Source organism: Opisthocomus hoazin, chromosome 2 (assembly GCF_030867145.1).
Source record: "Opisthocomus hoazin isolate bOpiHoa1 chromosome 2, bOpiHoa1.hap1, whole genome shotgun sequence".
Lineage (NCBI taxonomy): Eukaryota > Metazoa > Chordata > Aves > Opisthocomiformes > Opisthocomidae > Opisthocomus > Opisthocomus hoazin.
This window is the reverse complement of record NC_134415.1, coordinates 75,816,969-75,833,841: the sequence shown is the minus strand read 5'-3', so window position 1 is coordinate 75,833,841 and position 16,873 is coordinate 75,816,969. Positions and strand designations below refer to the sequence as shown.

General features: G+C 37.9%; 1 protein-coding gene across 1 annotated transcript in view; it reads left to right on the top strand.

The window, feature by feature from the left end:
* NT5DC1 (5'-nucleotidase domain containing 1) overlaps positions 1–16,873 on the top strand; it is a 150,561-nt gene that overhangs the window by 65,570 nt on the left and 68,118 nt on the right. The gene's annotated exons all lie outside the window — the stretch shown is intronic.

The following is a 16,873-nucleotide window of genomic DNA, read 5'->3' as shown; positions in this document are numbered from 1 at the left end:
CTTAGGTAGTATTCACTGACGGCTTATTCTTTCATCATAGTTTATTTTCTTTATACACTTCAGAAAGGCAACAGAAGGCGTGCTGAACCCGTATGAGGCACAGATACCACATAATGTCAGTTACGTCACGTGGGTTTCATGAGTATCTGTCGTGTTTCACTGAGCACAAATAGGGACACTGGTGTTGATCCTGTGGAAGATCAGTCTTGATTAGTAACCTCAAATACTATTCATATATAAACTGTATATGCTTTTCTATGTAAATCTGCGTGACTTTCTCTGTGTTACCTCTGCTAGTACTTACCCATAGACGAATCATCTCCTGTCAGTTACCAATGCCCTGTTCCAGGTCAGAACACACCAAGACAAGCCTTGCACTATAGCAGAAGCAGAGCAGATTGGGTTGTATCTTCAACCTGGCTCATACCCTTTTTCAACAGGCCAGATCCTCTAAGCAACTTTCAGACACCTCAGATTATTTGCTGCGATTTCCCATTTCCTTGCTTTCCTTTCCTCAGCTTTCTCTTCATGTAAACAGAACATAGATTTGCTGCCATTGTACCAAATCTTGCTAGATGTTCACATGTGGTTCATATGGTGGTAGTTCTGTGGAACAGAGTAACTCGCTACTATCATTTTATTCATTCAATTTTGATTACAATACTGGTATAAATAAAACATGAGCAAAAAAGCTGCTTTTAATCAAAAAAGACTGATCATTTTTCTGTTGCCAAACCCATTACTGGAATAAAAACTGATGTCCACATTCTTTACTCAACTTCATGTAATTTCAAGTGGATGGTATTTCATCCAAATACTTAAATATTTTTCAGTAGAGTAGCTTCAGTAGAGACTTAATCTTTCTTGGAAATTACATGATGCATAATATCAAGAAACAGTGTCTTCTGGATCTCCTTATAGAAAACAGAGATTTAAAAAATCTATATATGCAAAGTCATTAAAATAATGATGACTTTGTCCTGTCTTTTATTCTTTAAGTCATTTCAGACTAACTTTTATTGTTAGTCTGAAAAAAAATATTTACAACTGCTTACTTTTTTTTTTCTTAAGAAAGAAAATTGGTTCTTGTGCTGTTTTGCATTAACTTTATCCCAAAGTTAACATTTATTTCTGACATCTTGGAAAGTCATGAAACAAATGCCATATTGATTTGCTAAACTTTTGAGTTGTGATAGATATATTCTTGGGTTTTTATACTCTTTGTTTCAATGGAGAGAGAGTCTTCATTTTTACATGAAAGATAGAATGATGTCTTAATAAAGAAGAGACTCTTTAACATTCTGTTCTGTGGGAAAGAACTGGGTGTTTCTTCAACAGTGGAAAAACTCAAAAGCTCTGTCTGCAATTTTGTCCTCAACTTCACTTTCCTATACTTAACTGACACTTCTTTTGTCCATACGCTTAAAGACTACAATCCCATTCATCCATCAGATAAGTTCCTTGCTTGTCTATCTTTTTATTTCCTGCACGTACAGCCATCTCTCTTCAAACAAGCACCAAGGTGTAAGTGCATAATAAATTCTAGCTTGCAAAAAATATTTTAGGTCCTTAGACACTCTGAGATCTTCTTAAAACAGTTTAGCCTGATCCCTGGCTTTAGCCTGGCCTAAGCAGCTTTTTAAGGCTTTGTGCCGTATGAAATGTAAACTAATTCTGAAAAGATACATAGATCTGGGGAGGACAGTGTTGTGTTTAGGAATGAGAGAATATGTAACACTTATCTGCAATGCATATCTGAAATGAACAAAATAAAAGAAATGCACTCTTAGCTTGGTGTGAGCATTACTTCTCAGTGTTTTCAATTGCAACATGATAGAAATTACATGTAAGTTTTTTAAGAGGGAATGATACTGCAAAATGTTTCTGACTGTCTGCTTTGCTTCAGAAAGCTTCCTTCTTGACAAGTGTAGTGCTAACATGGGAAACTTTTCACCCATGAAAAAATACCTGCCCGGAGCTTGGCCTGCTGTTAATGAGCCTGAGTTTGTTTCATTATCACAGCTGCTGCTGCTGCTGCTCTTGAAAAGAAGAAAAAAAAAAAAAAAAGAAAGAAGTAAAACCAATATATTTAAAGCTCATTAGGAAAAGCTTTGTAATGATTATTATTCTGAGTGACAGTTTATAGTATGAGTTTATGGCTTTGTTTCAAAAATTAACCATAAAACCTTGTTCACTTAGCAACTTAGCATATTGCAACTAGGCTTCAACCTATACCTTTAGTTCTGGCCATTTCACATGGTCTCTATGTTAAAATAATGTATCTATGCAAGATGTACTTATTCAATAGCTAATATATCTAATAAAGATAAAGACCCAACAGTGAAGACTGAAGTCTAAATAGATTTGTATGTCTGTTTTGGATAACATTGCCCCTAACATAATATCCTTATGTATGAAAGAATGACACTGAAGCTTCATGTAAAGGAACAGACCAAGTTCACACTGAAATAAGTCATTACCTCTTCAATCATTACTATGTTCACACAATATATTTTTTTATGTATGTAGAGCTGGCAAGAGAATGTCTGGTGTGGAAAGACAGTCAAGTTAATAAGCATTAAATTAATCTTTATTGATCTCTGAAAGTGCACTCTTCCTGCATACCTATTTTTCAGGGAATCTCTGCCTGCTATTCTGTCCTGCTTCGCAGTGTTTACTCTATCATCATATGCAGATGTCACATTTCTGTATGATTTTGGCTTTAGGTCACAATTTCACTGTTATATTGATCCTTGTCTTTGCACCTTTTGAGATTGGCAAAGCAATCCTGAATGACAGTATTTGACGAGTGTTCAGCTTGACTTTCTAAGCAAACACGTATGGAGTCTATGTGAATACAAAAGGGTAGCTTGTGTTCATGTCACAGGGTAAACTGAAGACCTTTGGGAAATTTCAACTTTAGAAGTTCAAATGTAATTAAATTCCTAAAAAGCTTCATTAGAATTGGTAGCCAGATGAAAGGAAGAGATCTGGTTTACTACGTTTTATGTATGCTGATTTGCTAACAAGCTCTAGGAAATCCGTGTGGGGGAGAGACCGTATGAGCTTCAACTAAAATTCAGACTCGGCACATGCAACAGAAACCCATAGGGTCATCACTTGCCCTCATTTAGATTTTGCAAGCAAAATGCCACCATATGTATGGAGCAGGGTGGAGATAAGCATATAAAGCATACATAGCTGCAACGCTCCGAGGATGGAGAAAGCTTTCTTGCATGAAAGCAGTACTTCGGACTGTAGTTAGAGCTAATAGGCCGTGTACCTACAGCTGCCGTATAGCTCAGACTGCACAGTGTTAGTGCATCTCAGCACGGTGCAAGCAAGATCCCTGATAAAGACAGAAAGTAACATTTAGTTTTTTATGACCAGACGGAAACAGTTTGTAGAACAGTACAGCTAAAATAATTAATTTTAAGATACAAATATCCCTGTGAACAATGTAATTGATATTCCCAATTTTGTTGGACTTTTTTTGTTTAAGACATAGCACAGAAAAATCAAGAGATGTCTTGATTTTACCTGTATTTTTGGTTTTATAGAAGGCTTACTGTGTGATTAAGCCACTTAAACTTTTCATTTTTCCATTTACCTTATAAAATCAAGTTAATGTATGTTTGCTTCAAAGAACTTTTCAAAGATGCATGAAAGAAAATGCGATATATCAAATGTAATGTATTCTTTATATATTTTTAACTAACTCCCTCCTTTTTCTTGGGTGAGGTAATGTAATGTAAGGTTGGGAATTGAAGACTAACAATTTTCTTTTTTATCATACATTTATTTTGCAATTCCAATATTTTTGTCATTAAGTGCATGTACTACCCAATAGCTGTACTACAAGAGGATGCATTTATAAGAGAAATGTAGATTCAGTCCATAGCTATTTGGTACTGCTACAATTGTGACTGGCATATAGCAAAATGACACAGTGGGATTTGAAGTTCTAGGGGAAGAAATAAAATCTGATTATTCACAGTTGTTGACTCTTTACTTACACTGAGCTGATTTAAACTGGGCATGCTACAAAACCATCTGGTGGCTATGTTGTAGGCTTTGTAAATTTAATTTTTAGATTAAACTCTTCAAGCTCTCTTTCAAATTTACATAAGGACATGAGAAATTAAGTAGATTGATCTTGTAATGAATTTAAAACCTATTTCATATGAAATTGCAATAAGTTGCTGAAATAAATTCAAGTTAAAATATTTATTTTAATTATGATATGTATTCTTTCACTAATGATTTAATTTGTTTAACAATGTGTATATACCAAAAAAGCTCTTTAATAAGGAGTTCATGTGCATGATCTGTCCAAATTAAAAAAAAGTAAAGAAATAGTGCATTTGAACATATTTCAAGGGAAGGCTCATTCATATTGCTCAAATCACTCTTTCTTCATTTCTTTCTAAAAATAAAACAACAACAAAATGTTTGGTATGATTATATTAACATGCTCCCATAAAGATCAACAATAGCTTTGGATTCAGATATTTGGTTCTGTTACTGTCATCAGAATTGACAAATCTGTTATTTCCCTCTGAAAATCTGTATAAATTTACTATGGTACACTGGAAAAAATATATTAAGAGCTTGGGAGATGGCTTACTGGTTTTTTTAAAGTTTAAAATAAAGATTTTCTAGGGCATTTGAGCCCATTTCCAAATTACATTTAAGAATTTAGCTTCCTGAGTTTTCTTTCAAGCGCATATAAAACTATCAAGATCCTCCTGGCTCACCAAGTACAGCCTCTTCTCTTCAGGTCCTGCGTCATATAATCTATTTCATAAAACTGTCCAGCTCACTTTTAAAACTCCCCAGGTTTCTCGCCTTCAGTAGCCGTTCTGGAAGGCGGTGCTACAGCCTCACTGTTACGATGGTTAAGAAAGTTTCCAAACCTAAATCTGTTAGTGGCAAGTTTATAGCCTGTTGCTCTCGTGCTTTTTTAAGCTTAAATTGTGCTTCTGCCTTGCAGAGGGAGTCTTATGATAGGATGTATTTAACTGTTCACACGATTCTTGTTCTTGCAGTGTTTTTTTGCAAGACTGTTTTGAAAGACTCTTGCAGAATATGAACAGTCAGATATTTACTCGGATGAGATCACAGTAGTGTGTTTTTACACTTGTATTAACTCTTTGCTGTTTCAGATGAATCTACCCTATGTAGTATGTCTGAAGAAGTTATTTGCGTTTTACAGAGTCCCTGCTCATACGAAAAGATGGATGCTTTCCTCCTGTCTGATTTCTGGCTAATGAGCTGCTGTAGTGAAAATTTGTACTAGTCCTCGGGGAGATTTTTATCATCAAACTTAGAAGTTTAGAAGTTTGGCACCTAAGTAAGTCTTCCAAACGTCCTTTATGAATGACTATAGAAAAAGGGAAGAATTGCCAAGGAATCTCCATTCATCCCATCTAGACATGTGTCTAAACTAGATAGTATAAAATTACCAGCGGACTTCTTCAAATCTTTCTAGTGATTATACAAGGAGACTCAACAGCTGCGAAGATACAAAGTTTTTAGGTGGATTGGATGAGATGAATCCGTCTTAACTGTAGGACGCTGTATGTTGTACTGTTACATTTCATCCCACGTTTACTCTTCCAGTCTGGTTTTCCCTTCAGATGGTGTTCTTCCCCCTTCATGCTGGCAATGCCTCTCATTTTTTTCAGACTTCTTGCATTCATTCCTATTTTAGGGGTGAAATCACAAAGTAAAATAGTAAACAAAATGAATGCCAAGACTAATCCAGGAGGAGCACTGCTGGAGTAATCTGTTTTCAGCCCAGAGGTTCCCCTTTCAGCACAGTTCATTGGCATTTCCTTTGCAACAGACGCTTTAGCCAGCACCTTCATAGTCTTGTTCTAATCTTCCTCTTTTCAATCTTACCTAGTAATCTCCATTGTGACACCTTACCAAATGTTCTGCTGAAGTTCAGATAAAATCTAATCTCTCTGTGCCGTTCTTTTGTCTGGAAAATCAAGTATTCTATCAAAGGGAAAAATCAGGCTAGTCTGACATGACCTACCTTTACTAAAGCTGTGTTATGTTTTATTCAATTGTCCATTTACCTTCAAGTCATTAATTGTTCTTTCCTTCAAATTTTGTCCTAAGATTAACATAGAGCCTGAGGTATGAAAGGATAAAGAGTTTTGAGTCACTTTTTATTCTCTGGTCTTGGCACAAATCCTGTTATGATTTGAGCATATGTTGTAGCTCTAAGTAAGTAACACCTGCATTAAAAATCCTTTCTGTTGGATCTGGTATTATATGGCCATTTTTCAGAGTTCTGAGAGGAAAGTGGGCTTGTGAGTAGACTCGTGTGCATTTTAGCTGTTTAAGCTTGCTTATGCCTTGGCTATGGTTGTGGACATGTACTTATCTCACCGCTTTGTCTTCACTGAAGACTTCCATTTAACTTGGGGATCACGTGTTGATTTCTGCTTCTTCCCTAGAGCTACTTTTTTTTCCCCACTAGATAAAGGGGTTGTTGGCATTTGCTTGAGCACCTTTTTTTCCAAGAAGTAACTAGTTTCCCCATTTTGACAGTTCTTTCTTTTCCCAGTCATGGTAGGCTCTCTGCTTTTTCAAATATTGTTATTTGTCCATTCGGATCTGGACACATTATATAAAAGGATTTCGCTTTCCTTGAGGTGCAAGTTCCAATTAATATGTGAATATTTGGTATAAGGAAATTCAGATGTCCTTCATCAATGTATTGGTCTGCTTAGCATTTTTTTGTCTGAAAGGACTAATATTTTCAAATATATCTCAAGGGAGCTTTTGAAAAGGTGCTTCAAAGTATGTCCTCTCTGATGAGTAGTTTATTTTACAGGTAAAATAAATAGCTATGCATGTTTGATAGTAAAATTAAGCTTATATTACTTGCACACTTTTAAGAGAGTTCCTGGTCAATTAAAGCTTGTTTTCAGTGTCTGAATCATTGCTTAAGTAGAAAGAAAAAGGCTGTGATATTAGTGACCAAAAAACTTTTACAAAACAATTTGACTAAGATATAAACACACTATTGTAAGTCATTAAAAGGTAGTAGACTAAAAGACATTCCGTGAAGGAAATGTAGGAAAATAATGCAGTGGCATTACAGCGCTCAGTAACAGTTACAGAACTATTGTGCTGTAAGTTTGCCGGAAGGATGTGAAAAGTTAAATAGACACTCGGCCCACACAATAGATGTGACTCTTCCATGGCTGTATGAAGCCTTTTGCTGTCTAGATTTAGAAATGCTTGAAGAGGCCAACATGCTGAGCCGTTTGCTTTACAAGAAAGGAGAAAGAGAATTGATCAATGACCTTTTGGACCATAGCTGCCTTGTTTGCTCCTTCATTTATTTATCTGAACTAACTGGACCATGATCCTACCAATCTAGTTCAATAAACAAGGGAGTACAGTTACAAAGAATATCACAACGGTATAGTTTCTTGCGAAATCAAAACACCTTACCATCAATGACACTTCGTTGCGCATCTTTTTCTTCTGTATTAAGTGGAGAGACAGGATTATTTAGCTCAGAGAAGGAGGATTATTTAGCTCGTTTGTTCAAATGTTTTCTCAGTGAGGTTTTGGAAGTTGCTAATGAAATACAAAGGCAAATATTCTCTTCTTCAAATGTGAAAGGAGGGTGTTATGTGCCCCACTGGGAATACTGTGTGCTATTTGCTGTATGCAAAAGGCTTTGCGTGGCAATCAGAGGTCCCTGGGAGACCCTTTTGCAAAGATCTCCATATTAACAGTTTCTTAATCCAGGTTATGGAATGAAGCAGAAATACCTGTGGTTACCTGCTGTACTATCCTGAAGTTTAGGATTGGGACCGGCTAGTTACCCTGGGGTTTTTTTTCATTAAACTTAGCCTAATCTGAAATGAAATACAGATAATTCATTGCAGAATTTGCAATAAAGAGCATAGTTGCAATGTTTTATGAGAAAAGCAAATGCAAGTAAAAGGAGTAAACCCACATAACTTTGCTTAGTGTAAATACTAGTTTAAAGGTTTCTTTTGCCTCCGTGCTCTCTGACACTGGCTGTATTCAAACTAAGACATTTCATTTTCTCCAAATTATGGGTATTTGCAGAAGACAGTCAAGATTTGGGGCATGTCCTTTTTATCTGCATAGTCAACACTAATCTTTCATGAAAGAGAGTGGGAAGGGGATGGAAAAGGAAATAATTCATATTCAGGCAGTCTTATGCCTCTAGTCATTTGGTATTCGTTAATCCAATTCATTCTTGCCTAACCATTGTTTGCTGTCTCCTGTTTTAGAGATGTTCGTGTTTAATTGGCACAGCTGAACAAATCTCATCCTTCCAGCCAGACTGGGTTTCGTGTGACTGAACATTGGACATCGACAATTAGGCATCTGTTGTCTAGATTCCTTTTTTAAGCAAAGGGAAGAAACGGGCATTTGTAGCGTGTGACTCACATGATCTATTTTAGATGCCTGTGTACACTGGGATGGGAGGAGCAGCATGCTAGAGACACCCGTTTGTGTCCACCAGCTATAAAAGAAGCCTTACCATCCTACACAGATTCAGGGATTGTCATCCTTAGGTGGGGTGATTCCCATCCTTAAGGACTGTTCTTGTATTAGGCTAGGTTTTTATGAAAACAATGATTCATGAGGAAGTCCTCTCCTCTTCTCGCAGAGCTGGGAAATTTCCATGTCCCAGAGAGAAACTTCTCATTCTCCCTCTTTGCTCACCCCACAATCACAATGTAGCTGGGACTGTATGTGCATCTCAAGGGAGAGCTCTTGTTTAGGACCAGTCCCAGAAGTGACCTGTCAGTGTTGGCATTAACTGCTTTGGGAGCTTCTGACTGTGCTTCATGACACTGTGATGCAGGCAATGAAAATCTGCTTTGGAAGACCTGAGGGGCAGACAGGAGTTCCCAGTGCTGCTCTGCAGCAGTGATCTCATACAGTTTCAGGACTTTGCCAGCATTCTGCTTGCACCTGCAAATGTTCCTGCAGCAAAGGGAAACAGACTAGGGTAATTGATAATGAAACTCAAACAAAACAAAGCTTTCACAGAAACAGTGCTTACAGTAAGTAGACACCATTGTAGGTGCTGTAAAACTGGCATAATTGTGGACAACTGTAAAAGAGCACATTTTAGAAACAACTCTAGTGTCCAGGTATGAGCATCTTCAAACACTTTCTGTTGAGTTGAACCTGAATCCGTGTGCTGTTAGGTTCATTGATGAACTGAAGCTGGCTTAAGGCTCCTAATGCCTGATCCAGAACACTGCATGACATAAAGCACTGGTGTAGGGTAAAATCACTTTGATGACAAGATTTCTCTCCAGAAATATCCTCAGGTTAACTTTGTCTCAGCAGGCTTTATTTGAGGCCTTCACCACTCAAACTTTATAAAAGACCAGTTATTCATCTGCATTTAGCATAAAACCAGCACAAAGTCATAATGTCAGCATAAAGAGCTTATTAGAATGTGCTTTGGGAAATATCAGAGTAATGTGATTGTGTCCACACCTGACCTGGTGCAAAACTGGGTGATCTGTTAGAGCACAGATCTCATATAAATGTCTGTGGAGCTAAGGTTTTATTCTGTTGCACTTCTGTGAACTTATCTGACTATTCTAAAGAGAATAAAGAAAGAGTGATAAAAGAGAAGAGAAACCACCTGGTGAAGGTATTAAGATGACAAAGCTGCTTGTATTGATGCTGCACTAGTATTCCCTTTGCTAAGGAAAAGCGAATATTGTTCTGTTTCCTGAGAAGAGTGACAACAAGGGGGCAGTCTTATCTCAATTAAAAATAAAAAAAAAAAGAAAGAAAAAAAGCACATTTTAACACTGTTGGTGCTTGATTTATTCATTTTTAGTTCTAGATTTCCTTGTAGACAAAAAAGACAAAAAGAATAAAGAAGAAGTAGAGATACTGAGCCTTTAGTATCCTTTTGTGGTTCAAACAGTATTCCAGATTTTTGCTGGTGTAGATTTCATTAATTGAAAAAACAGTAATATTCTCAATATCCTAGCTGTTCCTCTACATTACAAAGCACACTAGGGCTTTGGTTTTGAAAGCTGAAATATAGCAAGCTGTTAAAGGAATTTTATATTTGTGCTCCCAAGAGATATAAATGAAGTCTTGAGGGTAACCACAATCACTGGCAAGAATCCTCTTAAAGCTGACCTGGACAGGACTTGCTTTCATGCCACATTTAAATTGTCCAGAGAAAAGAATCTCTGCAGGAGACATCACACATTCTTCTTGCCTCCCTGCCTCTGACCAGCCTAGCAGAGCCAGTGCATCTTAGTCATTAGCAGGGGAAAGAACGAAACCAATACTTCCCAGTTCTGGAAAAGAAAACCATTCAAAAAAAAAAATATTTACTAGATCCCACAAACTAAGAATGAAAGGTCTGTTTGATTGCCAACAACTTACTCCTGACCTCATGAACTGGAAAATATTTTTTGTTCTCCTTGGCCAAGTCTTGTCAGTGAATTATTTCAGCATTTCTTGGGATGGAGGAAGTAACTTAAAATTTGACTTATTTAGGTTTTTTAAATATTTGTTTGTTTATTTATTTATTTAGTACATTTCAGTTTGCTAGTTATTTAACCTGAGCAGAAAAAATTAGCTGCCAGTAGAACATTGGCAGTGAGCTTTCTGTGATGTTCCCTCTACAGAGTTGGCACCTGCGTTAAACTGTTGTTCTAAATCACCACCTGGACCTGCCTCAGTCTCCACATTAATAAATCAAGAAAACTGGTTTGGAAAAGTTAGAAAATATAAACAACTCCCCTCCTAAAAAAAATAATGTGTTATTTATATACATTTTTGTATCAAATTGATACTTTAAGGTACATTTATTTTTGCATTTACATAGTTTGTAGTTATTGAAACTGCTTTATAAGTCCAAAGCAGAGATTTGCTAAATATGAACTTGCTTGCTAAATATAAATCTGGAGTGAATTCGTATGGTCAAATGTGCAAAGTTATTTGAAATTGGATGCAGAGTGTTGTTACTATACTACTTTTTAATCAGGTTAAAAACAAAAGAAAGAATACTGATGAGATATGGATCTAACTCTGTATGGAATCTGACTCTGTGTCCAGTGCCAGCGTACTTTATAACTGCTATCAGACTTCAGGAAAAAGAGATCAACTTCTTTTTAAAAAGAAAAAAATCAGAAGACCTAGAAAAGGATAGGAGAGGAAAAGGAACCAGAAGTAATGTGTGCAGCTTAAGTAGGCTGAGAAGAAAATTCAAATAATTTTGCATTGAAAACAAGTAAGTGTCTGCTAAATATTGATACTAGTGGTAACTGATTTCCTGACAAAACTAAAAAGAAAAAAATGATACACGATCATGTGCTATTTTTGGAGAATTAGAAGTGTCAAAGAAATCAGTCATGAAGGCAGGTAGCTACTTGAACACAGAATTGTCACTCTGGTAACTTATGTCAATCTTAGTAGGTGATTTGAACTGTTTTGCTAGTAAATTTGAGAACTGTGAAATACCAGTCACTGGGGCTGTGGCATGCATCCACCTTCCAGCATGAAAGCCAATATGTGGCATTAATGTGCATTTCGGAGGGAAGCTAACTTCCAAATGGCTGGAGGATACCGGCCAGCTGCCTACACGGAGAGGATGAGAAACCAAAACCCAGGGGGAGAACACCACTGCTGAAATCCTTTAAGTCTCCTGTGCCTTTGCACTAACTGTTTGCCTGATAGAGCTCTGAGCAAAACCAAACAGGAAAGATCTTAGACCTGTTGCACTGCCAAATATTTTGTGGTCTCTGGGAGCTTGAGAGTTGAACTACGAGACCTGTGTGGTATGCGAGAGGGCTGGAAAGGGTTGTTTCAAGCAGTGACAGCGCTGCTGGATCTCAGTAGCCTGCTTAGGTGCCAGACAGCCTCTTCCTTGGAGTTTAAAAAGGGCAAGTGAAGTGATCGGACAGCTAACAAGTTTATCCAGTAAGGTCAGGTGACATACAAACTCCCTAATTACAGTGACCTCTCTGCTTAGCAGGAGGGAAAAGTGCTCTGTGGAGTTTATGAAATCAGAGTTATATTTCTTTCTATTCAGATACACCCTGCAGTCTTTAAAATCTTGCTGCTCTTCCACAGACCTGGTATACTGATTTTCTGATGGAGTTGTACTAGTTGCAAACTATAGTCACAATATAATTTCTCTGAGAAAAGGGTGCATTGGGAAAAGCCATGTTGCAAGGCTGTCCCACCCAGAGGTGGCTTTCACGGCATGTCACTGTGTGAGGGTTGCTAAGAGCGTTGGGCTGGAGCCCTCTCGCCGCAGGCTGCCACTGTATCAGATCCATGAGCAAACCTAAGACTTCCGGCTGGACAAGGTAAATATCAATGATCCGAAGAAAAAGAGAGCTCAGGTGGCTTTGCATAGAAACTTTAAACTCACATAATCGCACTGAATCCCTGGGAGTGCGTGGGCTTGGTACTTGAGATGAAAAGGTGCGTCCAGAATGAAGGGCTGCCGTGCGATTTGTGGGAGCTGAAACATTGCTGTCTCTGGGCAACAAGAGCCATATACTCTTCTTACATGCTGTGAAGCAAAACTCAGCACTTCAAACTAGTTATGAAGGCAACTCTGTAAGAATAAGTTCAACACAGTGTTTCGCAGCATAATATTACCTCAACAACAAGCCTTTAAGTTACAAAATAATGGGAAGGAGATAGAAGGATGTAGTTTGTGGATGGAGTCCAAGAAGCCACAACATGTGTTCGCTTTGGGTTCCTTGAAATCTCATTTCACGACCTCTCTAATTCTAAACAGCCATGTGGGCAGTCTAGTGGTGATGTAGCCTGAGCAGAGAAATGATGCAGATGTGAGGTGTGCGTGCATGGTTGGGGAGAAGAGGCTGTAAATAACGCCACACACACACAAGGTGAGCTTCTGAAGATCTCCAGCACAGAGAGCAGGCCTGGCAGGGTGTGACCTTCTCTACGTTCGTGTCCATCTCCTGTACTGCCCTGGTCATGAGGCTACGCTTGCACTCCAGCAGCCCTCCCATTGCCAGATGCCGTGACAGTTTCCCTTTTTTCAGCCTGTACTTTAGAAGCAGGAAAATACTTTGGGCGTAGGCATTAGAAATCCTCCTAATGCTGCCTAAAGGTGGCTAGGGGCAATAAGACATTCTCTGATACTTTTTCTATTTGACAGACTTAACTGACTTCGGTATAGCTAGAGGGCATGTTGCAAATTACTGCCTTTTAGTCATTCTTGCGTGCTCCTTGCACCCAGATCTTTGCTCCTTGCCATGAATACAGTGCTCAGATCTCTGGGATGATTAGTGCCTTTCTCCCATGTGATGATAAAGTGTTTGGAATTAATGTAATATGAGCCATTTTTGCTACTACCATACCATTTAGATCAGCTCCAAAATAAAATGTCATGAATTCTGCTTTCTGCTGCTGTTGCTGCTCCCTGACCAGAAACCCTGCTCACTCGAGAGGTGGCTTTTTCTCTTCTCCTGCCCCTTCCCAGGCTTGGCCCTATGACTTCCGCCACTCCTCTTTTCTGAAACTCATTGTTCTTAGATTGAAAGCAGACTCCAAAAACACCACAGACTGGTTTCATCTGTTTGAAACACCCCTTCTTGTGCATACTGTATATATGGAGTTACTTGCTAACAGTTTGGATCAGGCACCATTTGCCAGAGAGAACAGGAAGGAGTAAGGTGATGTGCACATCAATCCCTCGGTCCTGTGAGACTGTAAAAGCACCAGAAGATATTTTCTTCAGATATTTTTGGTTCACTTGAAAAAGACAAACCAGATAAAAGTTTTACTTCTAATTTGGCAAAACTCAGGTGGATAATCTTTCCTTAAGAACTTGGACATAACCACAGTCAACAGTGGAATGATTAGTTTAACAAAACTACCTTGTTTTCCCTTAGGGTCACTAAGCTACTAACATCATAAGGGCTGGTTTTGACACTTAGCCACTAAATACATTGCTCATACAAAGTTTTATCTGCTGAGCATGAAACGTTAGAATTATTCACAGCTTTCTAATTCTTCTTCTAGTTATTGGGTCAGTCCAACAGCTAGACATAAAGTTTTATAATACAGGTGTCAGTATTTTAACAATTTTATGATCGTCAAAGATGTCTTGGTCTGCTGCAGTTTGTGAAATGTTTCATTTCTTGTAATATATTCTTAAGCTTCTGAATCATATTATTTCAATACCCCACATTTTTAGATGTCATTTGATTGCTTGAAGGTATCTGTTACTTCAGGTCTGGTTTTAGGTGGAAATTTACTGTGTATTGGACCTGATATGCATTGATGATTGAGCATCCATGAAAGTACTCACATTTGTTCTTCTAGAAAGGCAATTTTAGCGCTTATCATTTAAATGTGTAAGTTTGGATAGATAGTTACAGTTGATTAGTTGGTGCTACTCCGTTGAAAGTCTTAACAGGTGCAGGGCTATATCTCTGGGGATCTCTACTGTGGTTTTTTAGATGGTAACATCTGCAAAGTAGGAGGTTTGGGGGAGCATTGTGGGAGTTCCACTGTTTTTATTTTCTCTAGTAAAATAGAGTCCTCAAAGTAGAAATGGTAATGTATGACATCTTTAATTAACTGACTGCAGAAGAACTGATGGAAATGAGTGTGCAGTATTTCTTCAGTATAAAAACAACAACAACTAACTCCATAATGTAGTCTTAATTCTTCAGCCTCTCAGACGCCTCCCTCTCTGAGGCCTTTCAGCCTTAATTAATCCAGATGAGATTTAGGTATGAAAAAACTTTGTGTGTTTTAGGCAAGGAACCTGGTTTATTTAGGTAGAACGATTCTTCTCTCAAACAGCAAATTAAACATGTGTAAGCTGTAAAGAAAAGAAATGTCTTTGATAAACGAGTACATTATACTCACATGTCTTGCAAGAACAGTACTTATAGGAGGCAGCATTTCAGTATTATCCCAGAAGTAGATTGCTTTCAGAGAGGGAGGTTGTTTCCTAAAAAAACAAGTTCCTGATGATGACCTTCCACTACAGGCGTAGTATCAGTGCTGTGATAGATGTGCCCTGTTTCCTTGTGATCTGCTGGCAGGGGAGCATTTCTTTATGTGAACTGTGTGGGCGCTTCTAAAAGATTTTCACCATTTGTCAGGATTTCTAAGAGAAATGCCACTAGAATACATGAGAGGCTGTATAAAATATTGTCAAACTTTGATTTTCAGGCATGTATAATGCATAATGCTGGTGAGTAATCTTTTCTGTGTAGCAATAATTATATCTCCCCCCCTGTGGATACTACAAACTCGAGCAAAGAACTCTTGGCCACCCAGTCCCAGCAAACAAAAGATTGTTTTCTGCATTACATATAAACCTGTTAGTGCCCATAAATTAATTTTGATGGAAATGGAACATATCTTTTTTTGTGAAATGTGGTTCAGGATTAAATTATTGTGGTTTGTCAAAGAGAGCTTGCAGTTTAGAATCTCTATTAAATTTCAGGAAGGAGAAGCAATTAAGATGAAAAAGTTGTATTTTAAACTGAAACAGATGACCATCAATAGTCTTGAACAGTTAAGAAAGTTGAAGAATTCTCCATGAGGAGAAATTGCACTAGCGGTAGTGGAACAACTATTCCTGATGCTAGAGCTCACTCTGGAGCAGGGCACCACCACCAACAGGACAGCAGTCATGATGAGAATCACCTGGGACCTCACCATGCCGTGGGCAGCAACATCTTCTGGCCAAATCTGGAGTAGATTTTAAATCCGTGGAAGGATTTTTATCATTGCTAAATTTTAAACAGTGGTAAAGACGCAGACATAAATTTTCACTTGATCAATCCGTAAGAGCAAGTGAACAATTTTCATTCCCACTTAGGACTCAGCAGCAAAGTCACTTCTGATGCAGGTCTAGGTTTTTTAGGTAAGAACGATCAGAGAGACAACTGATTTGGGGGGCTTTTCCCTTCGAGCCTTGCCTAGGTTTAGTCCCTAAGGAAGCACAAGAGGATGGGGTTTTTTTCAAGTAATTCAGTTCATTGCATAGGCAGGTTTGCCTTTGATAATTTGTATGCTTTTTTTTTTAATCTTCTTTTAGAGGAGGTATGACTCAAAACTGACTCTGTGGCTTTCTGCTGTGAAGGAGTGTGAGTCAAATTTTAAAAACCTGTCTGTACCGAAATAATCTTTATTAGACAAAGGTGGCAAGGCTGTTAGTTTTTCATCCTGTAGTCAGTAACGGAAGATTTTTAAACTTTGCGTGTAAAAACCTGCAGCTGTCCAAATGAAGCACGTCCTCACTTTTTGTGCTGTTTTGTGGCTCTTTGTTACGTACTTCCTCACAAGTTGAAAGGCTTTGCTTAACTGGCATATCCTCAGCCATTCCAGGTAATCTGACTAAGCTCTTGCATCCAACTAGATGACAAAGTGCAGTCAGCAGCCGGGAGTCTCTCAATAAAAGAGTTCACTCCGCTGTGAAGCTCGCTCCCTCTGGTGTTTCAGCAGAGCCAGTGCAGTTTGAATCCAGGCTTAGAATTTAATTGCATCATAGTAATGAGGAAACTTTTTTCTTTCTAAGATTTGTATAATTATTTTTAAGACTTCTTGTGTTAAAATGTTGTGAAATAAGATTTTTTTTGGTCACTGTTTTCATAGAGGTGCTCAGGTGTCATTGCAGTGAGTAGAAAGAGCAATACACATACTTTTCCGTATGGCTCTGAATGCCATCTTCCTTATAATTAATCCTTCCATTTTATTATATTATTTCATTGTATTCCCAAGTTTTATGCTTACGGAATTAAAGAAAAATAATTCGTCACTCTCATTTTGCAACCTTCGTGTAGAAACACAGCTTGTTCTGTTTTTCATTTTT